General features: G+C 43.8%; 2 protein-coding genes across 8 annotated transcripts in view; both read left to right on the plus strand.

The window, feature by feature from the left end:
• PGM1 (phosphoglucomutase 1) overlaps positions 1–14823 on the plus strand; it is a 157697-nt gene that overhangs the window by 112579 nt on the left and 30295 nt on the right. The gene's annotated exons all lie outside the window — the stretch shown is intronic.
• Positions 1–14823, plus strand: part of ROR1 (receptor tyrosine kinase like orphan receptor 1) — a 475484-nt gene that overhangs the window by 17934 nt on the left and 442727 nt on the right. The gene's annotated exons all lie outside the window — the stretch shown is intronic.

Genomic DNA, 14823 nt, shown 5'->3' on the forward strand with positions numbered 1-14823 from the left:
GGAGTGGAATAGAGTCAGATTCATCCCTATTTTCTCAGTGCCAAGCCCAGAACCTGGCACCATGCCTGGCTCAGAGTGGACACTCTTATACTTGGAAATTGTAGATTAGTATTTGGGTGATGGAAACATCTCATTCTTCCCCTCTTCCCCACACATGTGCCTCATCTATTTCTCAGATGTAAATGAATTTGAACCAAATAGACTTTTTTAAAAAATCAGGTTGGGCTGGGCTGTTGTACTAACAGCCCACTCTAAAATCTCAGTGACCTAACGCAAGTTTATTTCTGACTCATGAAAAGTCCCCTGTGGTTATGGGCGACTCTCCAGGGCAGCTGTTCTCCATACAGTGTCTCAGCAATCCCACACTCCTTTGATTTGGTGTCCCCATCATCACAGCATAAGGCAGGGCAAGAGCTGGTGGAGAAAACACGTCCTCTCAGCTGTGCTTCAGCCCAGGAGTGCTAGCTGTCACTTCCCCTCAGAGCCCTTTGACCAGATCTACGCATGTGGTCACACCTGATGGCAAGATTGTTGGGATGCCTAGTTTTCTATATGCACAGGCAGGAAGAAAGAACTGGATGTGGTATGTACTAACCATGCCATCCCAAAGGCTCAAGGTGACATGTAGGACAACCCAAATCAAAAGTGAGAAGACTGCCAAAATTTGTTCTTGTTATGATACATACATTTATTTATTTATTCACCCAATAAATATTTATTGAACACCTATTAGAGGTCAAGCATTGTTCTTGGTACTGGGGCACAGCAGTGAAACAAGTCTCTGACATCATGAACTTACTTTCTAATGGGGAGAGATGTTCAGTGAATAAAAGGCTACAGAAGGTTAGAGGAAATTGCTATTGTGGATATGGTGGAGACATGCCAATGCATGGAGGGAGGGGAGACAGTACTGCAGGCAAAGAGAAAACACAGTGCAATGGTCAATTTTTTAATTTGGTTCATTCATTCATTAAACATTTAATGAGATCTTACCACTATATCGGGGCTTGCTTCTCTTATACAGCTGGTGATATAAATATGAATGAAATGCAGACAGTGGCCTCTAGTAGTCCACACTCCAGTAGGGGAGACAGATTAGGAGTCAGAAGGGACACAAAAGAGAGAATTGCCAGTTCCATTTAGGTGGAGAAGGGTCAAGGAAGATGTTTTGCAGGAGGTGACATGATGGTCTAAAGTGGAAATTAGGAAAATTAGTTATTAAAATAATAGTGTTGCATGTGTTATCTACTGCTGTGTAACAGAATCCTCTCATGTTGTGGCTAAAACCCACAACATTGTATTATTTCTCAAGATTCTGTGCATTGGCTGGGTATTGCTGGAAAATTCGTCTGGTGATGTGGTACTAACCAGGTCACTCATGTGGATGCATTCAGCTAAGAGCAGGGTGTTGCCTGTGAATCCAAGGTGGCTTCACTCCCATGCTTGATGCTATACTGAGGTGGCTGGAGCATCTGGAGCTGATTGGGCTTCTCTCTCTCTCTACGGCATCACTCATCCAATCTAACTTGAATTTCTTTATATGGTGGCTGGACCCCAAGAGGATACACAGAGGCTCCAAGACCTCAAAGGACTAGAAGTCACAGGGTCATTTCCACTGCTTTCTATTGGTCAAAAAGCCAACCCAGATTCAAGGGGGGAAATGACTCAATCTCCATGCCCCCAGGGATGGGAGGAATTGGTAGAGGTGATATTATCAGTCTATCACAGACATTGACAATATAGAAAAGCAGATATGTCTGTGTGCTCTCACACTATCCTTTCTCCATAACAAGCGTCAGTGGCAAAAATCACTAATTATCCAGCACACTTACCTGCTGAGTCTAGGATTTTTTTCAAGTCAACTCCCCAAGTAGACTGACCAAAGTCAGTGTAAGAGATGAGGCCCATTTGCCATCCCAGCCATAGGGGAATATAGCAGCTGTCAAAATTGTATCTGTGATATAATTATGCTAAACGCTGTCGCTATTGTGTCTGCAAATGCACAATGCCTAAGAAATATAATTTTTTTAAAATGATTATTCTATGGGACAAGGATAGAAAAAGGAAAAGAAAACCCATGAGAGGAGGTTTGGGTAAAGAGCAAGAATGGCTGGCCTAGAGAGAGGGGAATTCAGAGAGGCTCAGAAAAGGAGGTGACATAGGCATGTCAAGGGGTCCTGGAAGAAACAATTTTGGCCTAAGCTCTGGAGACTGTACTTGGTTTCCAGCCAGAATGAGCTTGGCACTCCCCAGCATTGGGGCTTGGGGAAATCGTCTAGCTGGGCTTAGAGGTATATCAGGTTGGAATGCAAACGCAGCTTTATGTGTCCAACTCAGCAAGCTGAATTCTACAGCAGACTCAGTACCTGCATTTGACCTACTTCCAAGAGGTTTGAATCCCCAAATGTACCATAATGTGTTAAAGTCAGTTTTGTGCTCTAAACTGCTGAGAGTGTTATATTTCAGGCACCTCATCGTAAAAGAAGGTTACAGAACAGCAGTTAATGCTATGCTCACAAGGCTAGAGGCAAAAGAGGAGAAATGCATGCTCTTGCCTTTGGTGGTGATGGCAGTTGAATTAACTAGACAGCAAAGCAAGGGGCCAAGGGGTTTCCTGAGAGATCATGTATTTATGATATCTCCTGACCCTTTAAATTATAGATATTTTAGCCCTGCCCCTTCAGCAAAGCCAAATCCTGATGTGGAGGCACTGTGTGTATTTTAAGGCTAGAATGTCTTTCCCTTTGCTCTAGACAGTGGTGATGTGGTGGGAAGCATGTTGCATCTGAAGTCAGGAGGGTACTGCCTAAGGGACATCTGTGGTGCACTGTGGGTTCTGGCATCCACTAGATTTGGACTTGAAGCCAGACCTTGCTATTTCCTAGCTGGATGGCTGGTATGCCTCAGTTGGATGAGTTTTTAAGGTGGTAGAAGGATGCCTGCTTTTCAGAGTTGTTGTGAAGATAAATATCTTCAAAGTACCCATGGTAAAGGAGCACTATCTGCAGAGCACTTGCCACCTAGTGTGGGTTTTCCTCATCTCCTCTGTATTTAACAGCCTGCAGGCCTTCAAATGAATGAATCTCTTTCTTAGTTGAATCACTTGAATTTTACTGCAGCTTAGTTAGAGGGACCTAGTCCAGCTGCTGAGTGGTCCCAGATGTAAAGGGCCAGCACCCCCTCCCAAACAAATACAAAGAGATCCTTTTGTGTTGAGGCTTCAAGTTCCTTCTTTTTGAGGCCAGATCACCGTAGGTTCTGGAATTTAGGGAAAATTTTTTCCCCAGATAAAACAGAAAATTGTATTTCCTGACATTTCAGCCACCATCTGGGTTTCCTTCCACATCAAGTATCATATTTTGGCTACTGTACCCTGTTAAAACATTTACCATAAGCTTTCCCCCGGGGTATGTCAAGGCCCTCCCCATACAACTTCCTAAGCAGAAAAATCTTTTGGGAATACGAGGGCTGGTCATGGATTAGGACAAGGATTGAAACACTTCAATTCATGCCATAGGATACCTTCCCTGGCGGGGCTGTCACAAAGGTATTGTATTAAGGGATTTCTTTTTTTGTTTTACTGTAAGTGTAATGTCGTTTAAGTCCAAAATATTTCCGTATTGCTATCTGCTGTCATGTGTGTCGGGTCTGTCTGATGGGGAGAGGCTCAAGGCTTAGTTAAGATTCTTTCCTGGATGTTCTAGAAATACTCCCTTTGTTTCTGGTTCCATGATATTTGCCACTAAATTTTAGTCTTGCATCCGTTTACTATGCTCTAGTGGCAAGGAGGACCTAGGAAGTTGTCTGTTCATTGGACACATATTGGATGTATACTGGGAATCAGGCACTGTGCAAGACCTGGATGCAGAGAGCAGTGAAACAGCTCTTATCCTTGAGCACGTTGCTGTCTAGTGAAGGTTGCTCCTCTGACCAAGGCTGTTTCACGTATATGCACTTGTGATTAGAAACAGGTACATAGGGATCCCTGGGTGGTGCAGCGGTTTGGCGCCTGCCTTTGGCCCAGGGCGCGATCCTGGAGACCCGGGATCGAATCCCACATCGGGCTCCCGGTGCATGGAGCCTGCTTCTCCCTCTGCCTGTGTCTCTGCCTCTCTCTCTCTCTCTCTCTGTGTGTGTGTGACTATCATAAATAAATAAAAAAATTAAAAAAAAAAAGAAACAGGTACATATAGATTGATTTATTGAAGACCTGTAAGATGGATTGAATTATATTCCATTATAACTCAGAGCCTGACACTTTGGCCTTATCTACCATATTTAGTTAAGGTCATGCTAGGTGCTGTAACAAGTAACACCCCCCCAACACACACACACACACACAAATGTATAATGGACCGACAGAATGGAAATTTATTTCTTGTTCACATCAAGCCCAAATGTCTATTTCTGTTCCCAGCAGGGTTGTGGGAAACCCAGTGTCATTAGGCTCATCTGCTTTCCAGTTGATGGGAGAAATGGGAGTAAAGAAGGCACATCTACTTCTTAAATACTCCCACCCATAAGTGATACACATTGCTTCTGTCCACATTCTATTGGTGGGAGCAAGTCATGTGGCCATAACAAGATGCAGGGGGAAAGGGAAACCCTAGCTTGGCAGTCACATCCCTCCAATATCTCTCCACTATGGAAGGGGAACATGACACATTGTCTGGTAACTAGCTGTCTTAGTCACATCTGCTTTTCACTGGTAGGTAAAAACAAACAAGCAAAAAACTTAAATTCATTTCTCATTGATTTGCCTCTCTGACTCCTTTTTGTGTGTTGGCTTTGCTGGTGGGTCTCCAGGATCTTAAAATTCCCTTTCTTGTATGATAGGATTAGAAGAACTCTGAACAGGGCACCTGGCTCTCTTCGTTGGTAGAGCATACAAATCTTGATCTCAGGATCATGAGTTCAAGTCCCGCATTGGGTATAGAGCTTACTTTAAAAAAAATAAAGAAAGAAAATAAAAGAACTCTGAGCTGGAAGTTAGATCTGGGTGCTAGAATTATTAGCACTATCTCACAGGATGATCTTGAGCCAGTCATTTTCCCTGCCTTTTTCCTCAGTTTCCTTCTCTGTAAAATAAAGATAATAATACCTCCCATACAGGGGTGTTATGAAGATTAAATGTAATTCACATCCAAAGTGCCTAGCAGAGTAGACAAATAAGGGAAAGTCAATGTATATTTACTATTAATTGAGTAAATGTTGAAAGGAATTTTTATCAGCTGTTTTCCTACTAACTTCCACTGGTTCCTGTGATGGTGTTTCTTTTCTTTTCTTTTTTTTTAAAAGATTTTATTTATTTATTCACGAGAGACATAGAGAGAAGCAGAGACACAGGCAGAGGGAGAAGCAGGCTCCCTGTGGGGAGCCTGATGTGGGACTTGATCCCAGGACCCTAGGATCACGTCCTGAGCCAAAGGCAGATGCTCAACCACTGAGCCACCAGGTGTCCCTGTGTTGGTGTTTCTTGACATTAATTGTGTGTGGTGGGGGTGGGGAGGAGAGAGGAAGGGAACTAGAAGTTTTCAGCTACTCAGTAAAGTCACTGAAGGCAGGAACTGTGTGTGAGCTCCCTTATGTGTGTCCTCCTCCTAGTGTACCTATATGGAGGGGATGCCTAGGAAGCCCATGCTGGGGAAATGAGTTTTGTTGAATTATGGATAAGTGATTACACCATTGCCTCCACAGTGCTGAGCACTGAGGTCACCATGGTGATGACCATAGACCAGAGTTGGGGTTGCCTAACCTTTAAGAATAGGATTATTTTTGTTCTTCTGGTTCAGGGTGTGAGACACCATTTCCAAGGTGGAGAAGTCAGTGTTGGTACTTTGCCGACTGAAAGTGTGAGAGGACCCGTCTGCTCACCAGGTAGATGGCTTTGACTTCCAGGCTGACTTTGTTTTTTTGTTTGTTTGTTTGTTTGTTTGTTTTTTCCAGGCTGACTTTGACTAATGAATTTCCCACTTGGAGATTCAAAGCAATGAGTCTTTCTAGCAAATCATAAGAAACTGTGGTTGGGTTTGAGTGATACATTGAAAGACTTGGTTTCAAGTCCTGAATGTACCACTCAACAGGGCTGAGGGGCAAGAGTGGAAAGAGCATAGACTTTGTAGTCCAACTGCTCTGGCTTCAAACTGCTCTGGCTTCAAACCTGGGCTTGCCAGGAAGGCTTTAGACATCTTATTCAACCATCCCAAGCCTCAGTTTCTTCATTTTCAAAATGGGAACATAGTCCTGCCACTCTCCCATTCCAATTCCTTCCCAAAAAGAGTTTTTGAGGGGCCAGTTCCCTTATCTGGGAACCAGGGTAAAGATTGAGAGATTAGATTCTGGAGGCAGACTCCCTGCTCTCCTATGATTATGGGCTAGTTATTTAAACTTTCTGTGCTTCAGTTTTCCCATCTGTAAAATGGGGACAATAATACTCCCTACTGTATATGCTTATTCTGAGGAATAGCTGAGTTAATTAATGTGAAATGCTTAGAAGAGTGCTTGGGGGGATCCCTGGGTGGCTCAGCAGTTTAGAGCCTGCCTTCAGCCCAGGGCATGATCCTGGAGTTCTGGAATTGAGTCCCACATCAGGCTCCCTACATGGAGCCTGTTTCTCCCTCTGCCTGTGTCTGTCTCTCTCTCTGTGTCTCTCATGAATAAATAAATAAAATCTTTAAAACAAAAACAAAAACAACAAAAAAAGAGTGCTTGGCATAAAATAAGCAACTGCAGCGAGTAATAGCTGTTATAATGATGATAATCATCATAATCATCAAAAGCATTAAATGAGGGGCACGTGGGTGGCTCAGTGGTTTAACATCTGCCTTCAGCTCAGGTCATGATCCTGGGGTCCTGGGATCGAGTCCTGCATCAGGCTCCCCACAGGAAGCCTGCTTCTCCCTCTGCCTGTGTCTCTGCCTCTCTCTCTCTCTCTGTGTCTCTCATGAATAAATAAATAAAATCTTTAAAAAAGAGAGAATTAAATGAACGTTGAGTTGTTTGCTAACTCCAGAGCCACAAATCTTCAGTTTCATTACTAAAGCAATAGGCTTTCCCCCATGCCCACCCAGCTCTATTTTCTGGCCTCTCCAGAATCATGGGAAATTTCTCATCATGGAGGGAGAACTTGCTTGACTTTTATGCTTCTGGTTCCTGTGACTAACAACTGGTGGTCTTCCTCCAGGTCTGAGCCTGTGCTCTGGTGCTTTCGCCCCATTGTGTTTGGAGTACATGTTCAGTGCAAGTTCAATTGCACTAATCAAAGCACTTTTCACCATGTGCTCACACTGGCCCTGGAATCGAAGGGAAGTGGCTCCAGACCAGCACCAATAGGCTACAGAAGAGAAACTGGGGTGCCAGCACCTCTCTTACTGAGAGCCATGTTCTGATACTCCACCCTAGGAAACAGGGTGGGTGTAGATTAGTGGTAAGAAAGACCACATAGCCAGAGGCTAAGAGTGTGGGGCTTGAGGTCTGACCAGCCAGTGTCTGACTTTCAGCTTTCCCTTTCCATAGCTCTGTTATACTGGTTCATTGACTTCTGTGTGACCCTCAGCGTGTTAATCTATAAATGGCCATAATAATACCTACTCCACGGAGTTGTGGTGAGCATTGGATATGATGGTTCAGTGTCTGCCACATAGCAAACGTTCAAAAAATACAAACTAAAGCCAGTTGGCAAGGGGTCAACAAACCTGGGTCCTGATAAAATGTCTACTACCATTGTTCTGGAAGGCAATGAGCAAGTCAGTTGATTTCTCTGGGTGCTAATTTTCTTCATTTGTAAAGTAGGTGTGGTGGCTTTATACCATGTCAACTTAACTAAGCTGGGATCCTGGTTCCCAGAATTCCCTTCCTGGTGGATCCCATTTAGAATTGGCCACAGAGGGCAGCCCCGGTGGCTCAGCGATTTAGCACTGCCTGCAGCCCAGGGTGTGATCCTGGAGACCTGGGATCAAGTTCCGCGTTGGGATCCCTCTGTGGAGCCTGCTTCTCCCTCTGCCTGTGTCTCTGCCTCTCTCTCTTTCTCTGTGTCTCTATGAATAAATAAAAATAAAATCTTAAAAAAAAAAAGAATTGGCCACAGAGCACATGTGTGCTAGATTTGGAAGGTGGAAGTGGAGCAGAAACCATTTGCAAGCTGTAGCAGGCACTGTGGCAGCACAGGCATGTTGCTGCTGATGTACTAGTTCAGCTAGTTGGTGGAGCTGAGCCTGTAGCACCTTCAGCTCCTACTAGATCCTCCTGTAGCTTTGTCAAGTCCTGGCCAGAGTGTATGCATTTGCATGCAAAGGACACAGCTTCTCCTACAGGTCATCCATGACAGATGTGGGTTCCAGTTGATCTATATGGGGTCTAGATTTTCCATGTGGGTTCTGGTTTGTTCTTGTTCATATCACTTCATGTCCAGCTTGTCCATTTGTTGGGTCCACTGATATGGGTCCATTGACCCATATCAACCTGATGCACAAAACTTGATTCACACTTCTCTGGCAGTTCACACATCACGAAGTCTTATTTCTATCACAAATCCCTTCTTCTCTCTCAACTACAATGATGCCACTTCTCTGCTCAAATTCTCACTAATATAGTGGAGAATGATAGCAATTTCATGAGGTTGCTTTAAGGATCAAATGAGGTCAGGGATGAGAAATCACTTTGAAAAGTATAATGTGTGTTAGGTATATGGGGGCCTTTTCTTTAAAAAAAAAAAATATATGGAGGAGCACCTGGATGGCTTAGGCAGTTGAGCGTCTGCCTCCAGCTCAGGTCATAATACCAGGGTCCTGGGGTAGAGCCCTGTGTTGGGCTCTCTCTTCTGCAGGGAGCCTGCTTCTCCCTCTCCCTCTCCCTCTGCCTGCTGCTCCCCCTGCTTGTGCATTCTCTCTCTCTGTGTCAAATAAATAACTAAATAAAATCTTTAAAAAAAGATTACTAAAAATTTAAAAATTTTTTACTAAAAAAATTTCTTAGTAAAACTCAAAAGTATACTTTTAAAAAATATTTTTAAAGCAGAACACATGGTCTCTCCATGACCTGCTCCACTGTGCTCTTTCCAGTTGCTCAGGCCAAAACCTGGGCTCATCCTTGACATCATTCTCTCCTACACATCCTTCCTTCTATTCAGACTCCTGTCACTTACCACCTCCATCACTAACTCCTTGCTCCAAACCACCATGCTTCTTGTAGAGACTATGTTCTCCTCATTGGCTTCCCTGCTTCCATAAGGATGAATCCAGTCAGACCTAAGCTGGGTCACATCATGCTCTGCTCACAGCCCTCTGGTGGCTTTCCCCCCCTCCATGATGCCACAGGCCCTTGTCGCTTACTGCTTCTCTGAGCCCATTCCCTCCAACCATCTCCCTGGCTCACTCCGCTCTGGCCACACTGACTTCTTTACCATTCTTCATATATGTCAAGTGTGTGCCATTACTTACAACAGGACAACATTTTTCAGAGAGGAGGAATCAGACATTGGAATGATGTCTTGTATTCCTATTGGCTTAGACACATCTGGAATGTCACTTGCCATGCATACACAAGTATTTACCAGTAAACTATATGACACAGACCAAAGCTGGATGTCGTTCTGAAAAGCTTTTTACCAGAAATTAAATGCAACTTGAGCTTACCGTTAGTATTATGGTTATCAATGACAATTTAGAATTTAATTATTGTGATCCACAATAATATCTCGTATCTTATGGCTATCTAGGATTTTCAAGGCGCTTTTGTGTCCAATATCTTATATAAGCTTCACAACAGGGGATCCCTGTGTGGCTCAGCGGTTTAGCACCTGCCTTCATCCCGGGGCGTGATCGTGGAGTCCTGGGATCAAGTCCCACATCGGGTTCCCTGCATGGAGCCTGCTTCTCCCTCTGCCTGTGTCTCTGCCTCTCTCTCCCTCTCTGTGTATCTCATGAATAAATAAATAAAATCTTAAAAAAAAAACTTCATAACAGCACTAGCAGCTAGGCACTTTTCTCATTTTACAGATAGGAAAACTGAGGCTCCTAGAATCAAAGAGCTAATGGTTGACAAGGCATAATCTGAACAGCAGGTTTCCTGGGGCACGTGGGTGGCTCAGCTGGTTAAGCATCTGCCTTCAGCTCAGGTCATGATCCTGGGATCCTGGGATTGAGCCCCGTGTCAGGCTCTCTGCTCAACACGGAGCCAGCTTCTCCCTCTCCCTGTGCCTGCCTCTCTGCCTCCTTGTGCACACTTTCTCTGAAAGAAATAAATAAAATCTTAAAAAAATAAGAATAAAAAGCAGGTTTCCTGATGCCAGACGCAGCATTCTTGCCTTTTACTACAGTTAGGAGATACTTGTAAGGCCAAACTGAGTTATAAGTAGGATTAGATGGAACGAAAAAATTTTGCTTTTTTCATTGCCACCATCTGCAATTGTAATGTTCCCAGGGCACCTGGCTGGTTTAGTCAGCGGGACACGCGACCCTTGATCTCAGGTTTGTGAGTTCAAGCTCCACATTGGATATAGAGATTACTTAAAATTAAAATGTTAAAAAAAATTCCCACCATGCCCAAGCCCAAAAGTTTACACTTTTTTAAAAATGCAAATATCCCTAGGATATGTGGCTGAGCCAGTTGTCTTGCTTTCCTCTTGAGAGTTTCTCCACAGAGAAAATAACATTTTGTTATGTGGAAATTAGGAAGAGTGAGAAGGAGAAGTGTGGGGAAGCATATGGTTCAGGTGAGTAAATACGTTATCCTTGTGTTATGAATGTGCAGTATGACTCAAGGTGCTCAAACTAGCAAGTTGACAAGGGGCAAAGCCTCATTTACGTTTCCCACTTAAATGAGGGATGTTGGAAAATACCACTAAATTCCCTTTTAACACACCATGTGCCCAAGTTGCTGAGCTTCTGCAGCCAAGCCAAGAAGCCCTAAGTATGCAGTGTGGTTCTGATACTTACCATTTATTACTAATAAGCGTGCCATTCACTGGACACTAATGTCAGGTGTCATGTTGCATTATCTCACTTAACTACCTCTCCTCCCAACCCTACTGGGAAGTTCTATGGACTTCTGTTTTATGTATGAATAAACTGGGCCTTGAGATTACAAAGCTGCTATGTGAAAGAACTGGATTTGAATGCAGGTCTATTCCCCTTTAAATTCATACTCTTTGCAGGGGAGCCTGGATGGCTCAGTCCGTTAAGTGTCTGACTCTTGATTTTGGCTCAGTTCATGATCTCAGGGTTGTGGGATCAGCAGGTTAGGCATGGCAAGGAGTGTGCTTGAGATTCTCCTTCTCCCTCTGCCATTCCCCACCTGCACTCATGCTGTTTTTAAATAATTAATTAAATAAATAAAATATTTTTTAAAATTCATGTTTTTTGCAACGTGGCACATTAAGGCAAAGGGGGAATGCACAAAATCAGAGGTGACTTCTTTAACTGAATTTCAAAGACTGTAGGCTGGGCGCCTGGGTGGCTCAGTAGGTTAAGCATCTGCCTTTGGTTCAGGTCATGATCCTGGGGCCCTGGGATCGAGCCCCATGCTCAGCAGAGAACCTACTGCTGTCTCACCCTCTGCCATTCTGGTTACCCTGCTTGTGATCTTTGTCAAATAAATACATAAAAAACCTTAAAAAAATAAAGACTGTAGGCAAAGTCCACTTAACTCCAGAAAAACTTACTGTCATTTGATACAATCTCCCTCATGGGGTTGTTTTGGGATTAAAGAAACCTATATAAAGGCTCCAGCATAGTGCATGGCACATAGTAGGTACCATGTACCTGACATGGAAGTGGTGTAGGACAGTGTTCAGGAATCATGCACTGGAGTGAGATTGCCTGAGTCCAATTCCCCCTTCTCCACCTACTAGCTGTGCAACCTTGGGCAAGTCAAGAACCTCTCTGAGCTTAAATTTCCTCATGTTTAAAATGGAGACAATAACTAAGAATTCAATGAGGTGATCCACATAAAGGACAACATAAAGGATCTGGCTAATTGTCATCATTAAGAGATTTTGACTGTTTTTATTATCATATGAATATTGTTTCTGTCTTCGTGTGTGCTGCTTTCACTCCAAGTACAAAGACCATGGTGGGAGTTGAGGTGAATGAGCCATGGGGAAGGAGGTGAATGCCCCATTTCCTCAGAGCTCCTCATGTTTAGTAAACCCCACTGCATTAGGAGGAGGCCTCCAGGAAGTCTGCTGGACTCATTGTCTCCCCATTTTCTATCAGCTCAATTTCCTTCCTGTGCTTTGGGTAGGGGAGCTGATGAGCACAGGAGAGCAGCTTAGAGCCCTGATATGGGGGAGGAGGAGAGGCATGAGGAGAGTGCTGGATTCCTGTCAGGTGTCATGAAGACACACACATCCAGGGCTGGGGGTGGGATCCCGGGAGGATTGGTGGTCCCTGCATTTATACTTTCTGGGGTGGGTGGCCCAGGGGGCCAGGGACTCCAAGCTGACTGTCACAGAGGGCAAGATGGGCCAGCTGGGGGCTGCTATCTTGTTTCAAGGGCCTGAGGAGCAGAACAGATGGTCTAGAGGTTTTGTGCTCTTTCCCTGGGACAGAGTATCCAAGATCCAGGTTGGATCAAGATCAAGGTTGTCCAAGATCCAGGTCTGTGGAGGTGCAAAGGTGCAGGAGGTGTGGAGTAGAAGGGCCTGCTCCTCTCAGGGAGGAGATTTCTCTTCCTGTCTAGGGCCCACGCACTGGGGACTGATGGATCTGCCTAGAGACAAGTGACCAGCCAGGCTCACCAGCCAGGTGAGGCAGCCCCCTATCCTGGGCACAAATGAATAAGAAAACAACCTAGAGTTTAGACCCAGAGAGTCACTTCCCACTCTGAGGATTTCCCACGGCGCTCCTGGAACATCACCTTGGGCTTTGAAAATAGAGTTTAATTTTGAGGGTTTTTATGTCATCTTTTTCTTTGTGATGCTAGAAATATAAGCATATGTTTATACTCTTCAGTGAGAATGAGGGAAAAGATTGTGTTGGCACAATGGCTACAACAATGGAGAACTCAGGATCTGACACATAGCAGTTAGTCAATAAATCATTGTTGGATGGATGAATAACATTCATACAGAGGGAAAAAGACTTACAGGAAAAAACACACACACACACACACAACAAAACCCTAAAGTGTTGTTAGGAGCTGGTGATAAGGATCAGTGGTGATTTTTCTATTTTCCCTATCCTCTAGAGCTTTGTATTGTGGTAATAAGATTGTTATAATAACAGATAATTATGACCAAAATGAAATTAGAGCCAAAATTAAGGGGTCATTGTCTAATGAAGCAGAACCCTGCTTATAGAACTAACAGCTCAGCTGTGGGAGCCAAGGCCTAGGGGGAGGGTTACATTTTTATATCTCACCTCTGTTCCTTCTCTTCAGAAAGAACTCTCTCCCAATTTCCTTCTGCCCCAAAATGAATCAGTGCCCAATCTAAAAATCCTGCCAAGGGATCCCTGGGTGGCGCAGCAGTTTGGTGCCTGCCTTTGGCTCAGGACGCAATCCTGGGGACCCGGGATCGAATCCCATGTCGGGCTCCCAGTGCATGGAGCCTGCTTCTCCCTCTGCCTATGTCTCTGCCTCTCTCTCTCACTGTGTGCCTATCATAAATAAAAAATAAATAAAATAAATAAATAAATAAATAAATAAATAAATAAATAAATAAATAAATAAATAAAAATCCTGCCAAGATTCTAAAGAGGGGAGATTTTATAATAGTTGATTAAGACATGAAGCTTTAGAAGAGACAAATTATTTGAATGCCTTAAAATATACTGTTAATTTTGAAGTGATCTCCTCATGACATGCACTTTTTTTTTTTCAAAAAGCATTTTCTCCTGATTTTAACATTGGGTTGAGAACTTGATAAAGTTTACAGTAAACAGCCCTCTAAATGTCAACCAGCATGGTCCTGAAGATTGACTGTAGTCCAACTAGGGAGAGATTAGATTTAGGGAAATGGTCTCCTAGGCCTCCCTGATCTTTTATGAGGCATTGGTCCTAAAATATTTGCCCATTATCTTCTAACCCCATAACCTTCCAGGCTAAAATAAAGCCTGCTGTGGTGGGAGCTGTGGCCATTTAGGATCAGGCCAGGAAAGTCTGGCTCCTGTGCTATCTGGTGACAAGATTCAGAGACAAGATGGGATCACCTTCGCCCTCTTCATCTCCTAAGACTCCATGGAGAGTTGGGGTTAGGGCTGCTGTGGTGACATAGATGCACTAGGAGCAAAAGTGTTATTTAAAAAAAAAACAAACACCTCACCTTTTCTTTAAACTACTCAGAGGGACACTTGGGTAGCTCAGCAGCAGAGCATCTATACCTTCGTTTTTGGTTTTTTTTTAATAATTAATTTATTTTTTATTGGTGTTCAATTTGCCAACATACAGAATAACACCCAGTGCTCATCCCGTCAAGTGCCCCCCTCAGTGTCCGTCACCCATTCACCCCCACCCCCCGCCCTCCTCCCCTTCCACCACCCCTAGTTCGTTTCCCAGAGTTAGGAGTCTTAATGTTCTGTCTCCCTTTCTGATATTTCCCACACATTTCTTCTCCCTTCCCTTATATTCCCTTTCACTATTTATTATTTATACCTTCGGCTTAGGGCTTGATCCCAAGCCAGGATCAAGTCCACATTGGGCTCCCTGAGGGGAGCCTGCTTCTCCCTCTGCCTGTGTCTCTGCTTCTATCTCTCTGTCTCTCATGAATAAATAAATAAAATCTTTAATAAAATTAAAAAATACTACTCAGAAACCCGCTTAGACACAGGGTCAGGTTGTGGTACTTGAACTTTTGGGTAAAGATCAGGTTTGAGAATTCCTAATGTA

The sequence above is a fragment of the Canis lupus genome, chromosome 3 (assembly GCF_048164855.1).
Source record: "Canis lupus baileyi chromosome 3, mCanLup2.hap1, whole genome shotgun sequence".
NCBI classification, from domain to species: Eukaryota; Metazoa; Chordata; class Mammalia; order Carnivora; family Canidae; genus Canis; species Canis lupus.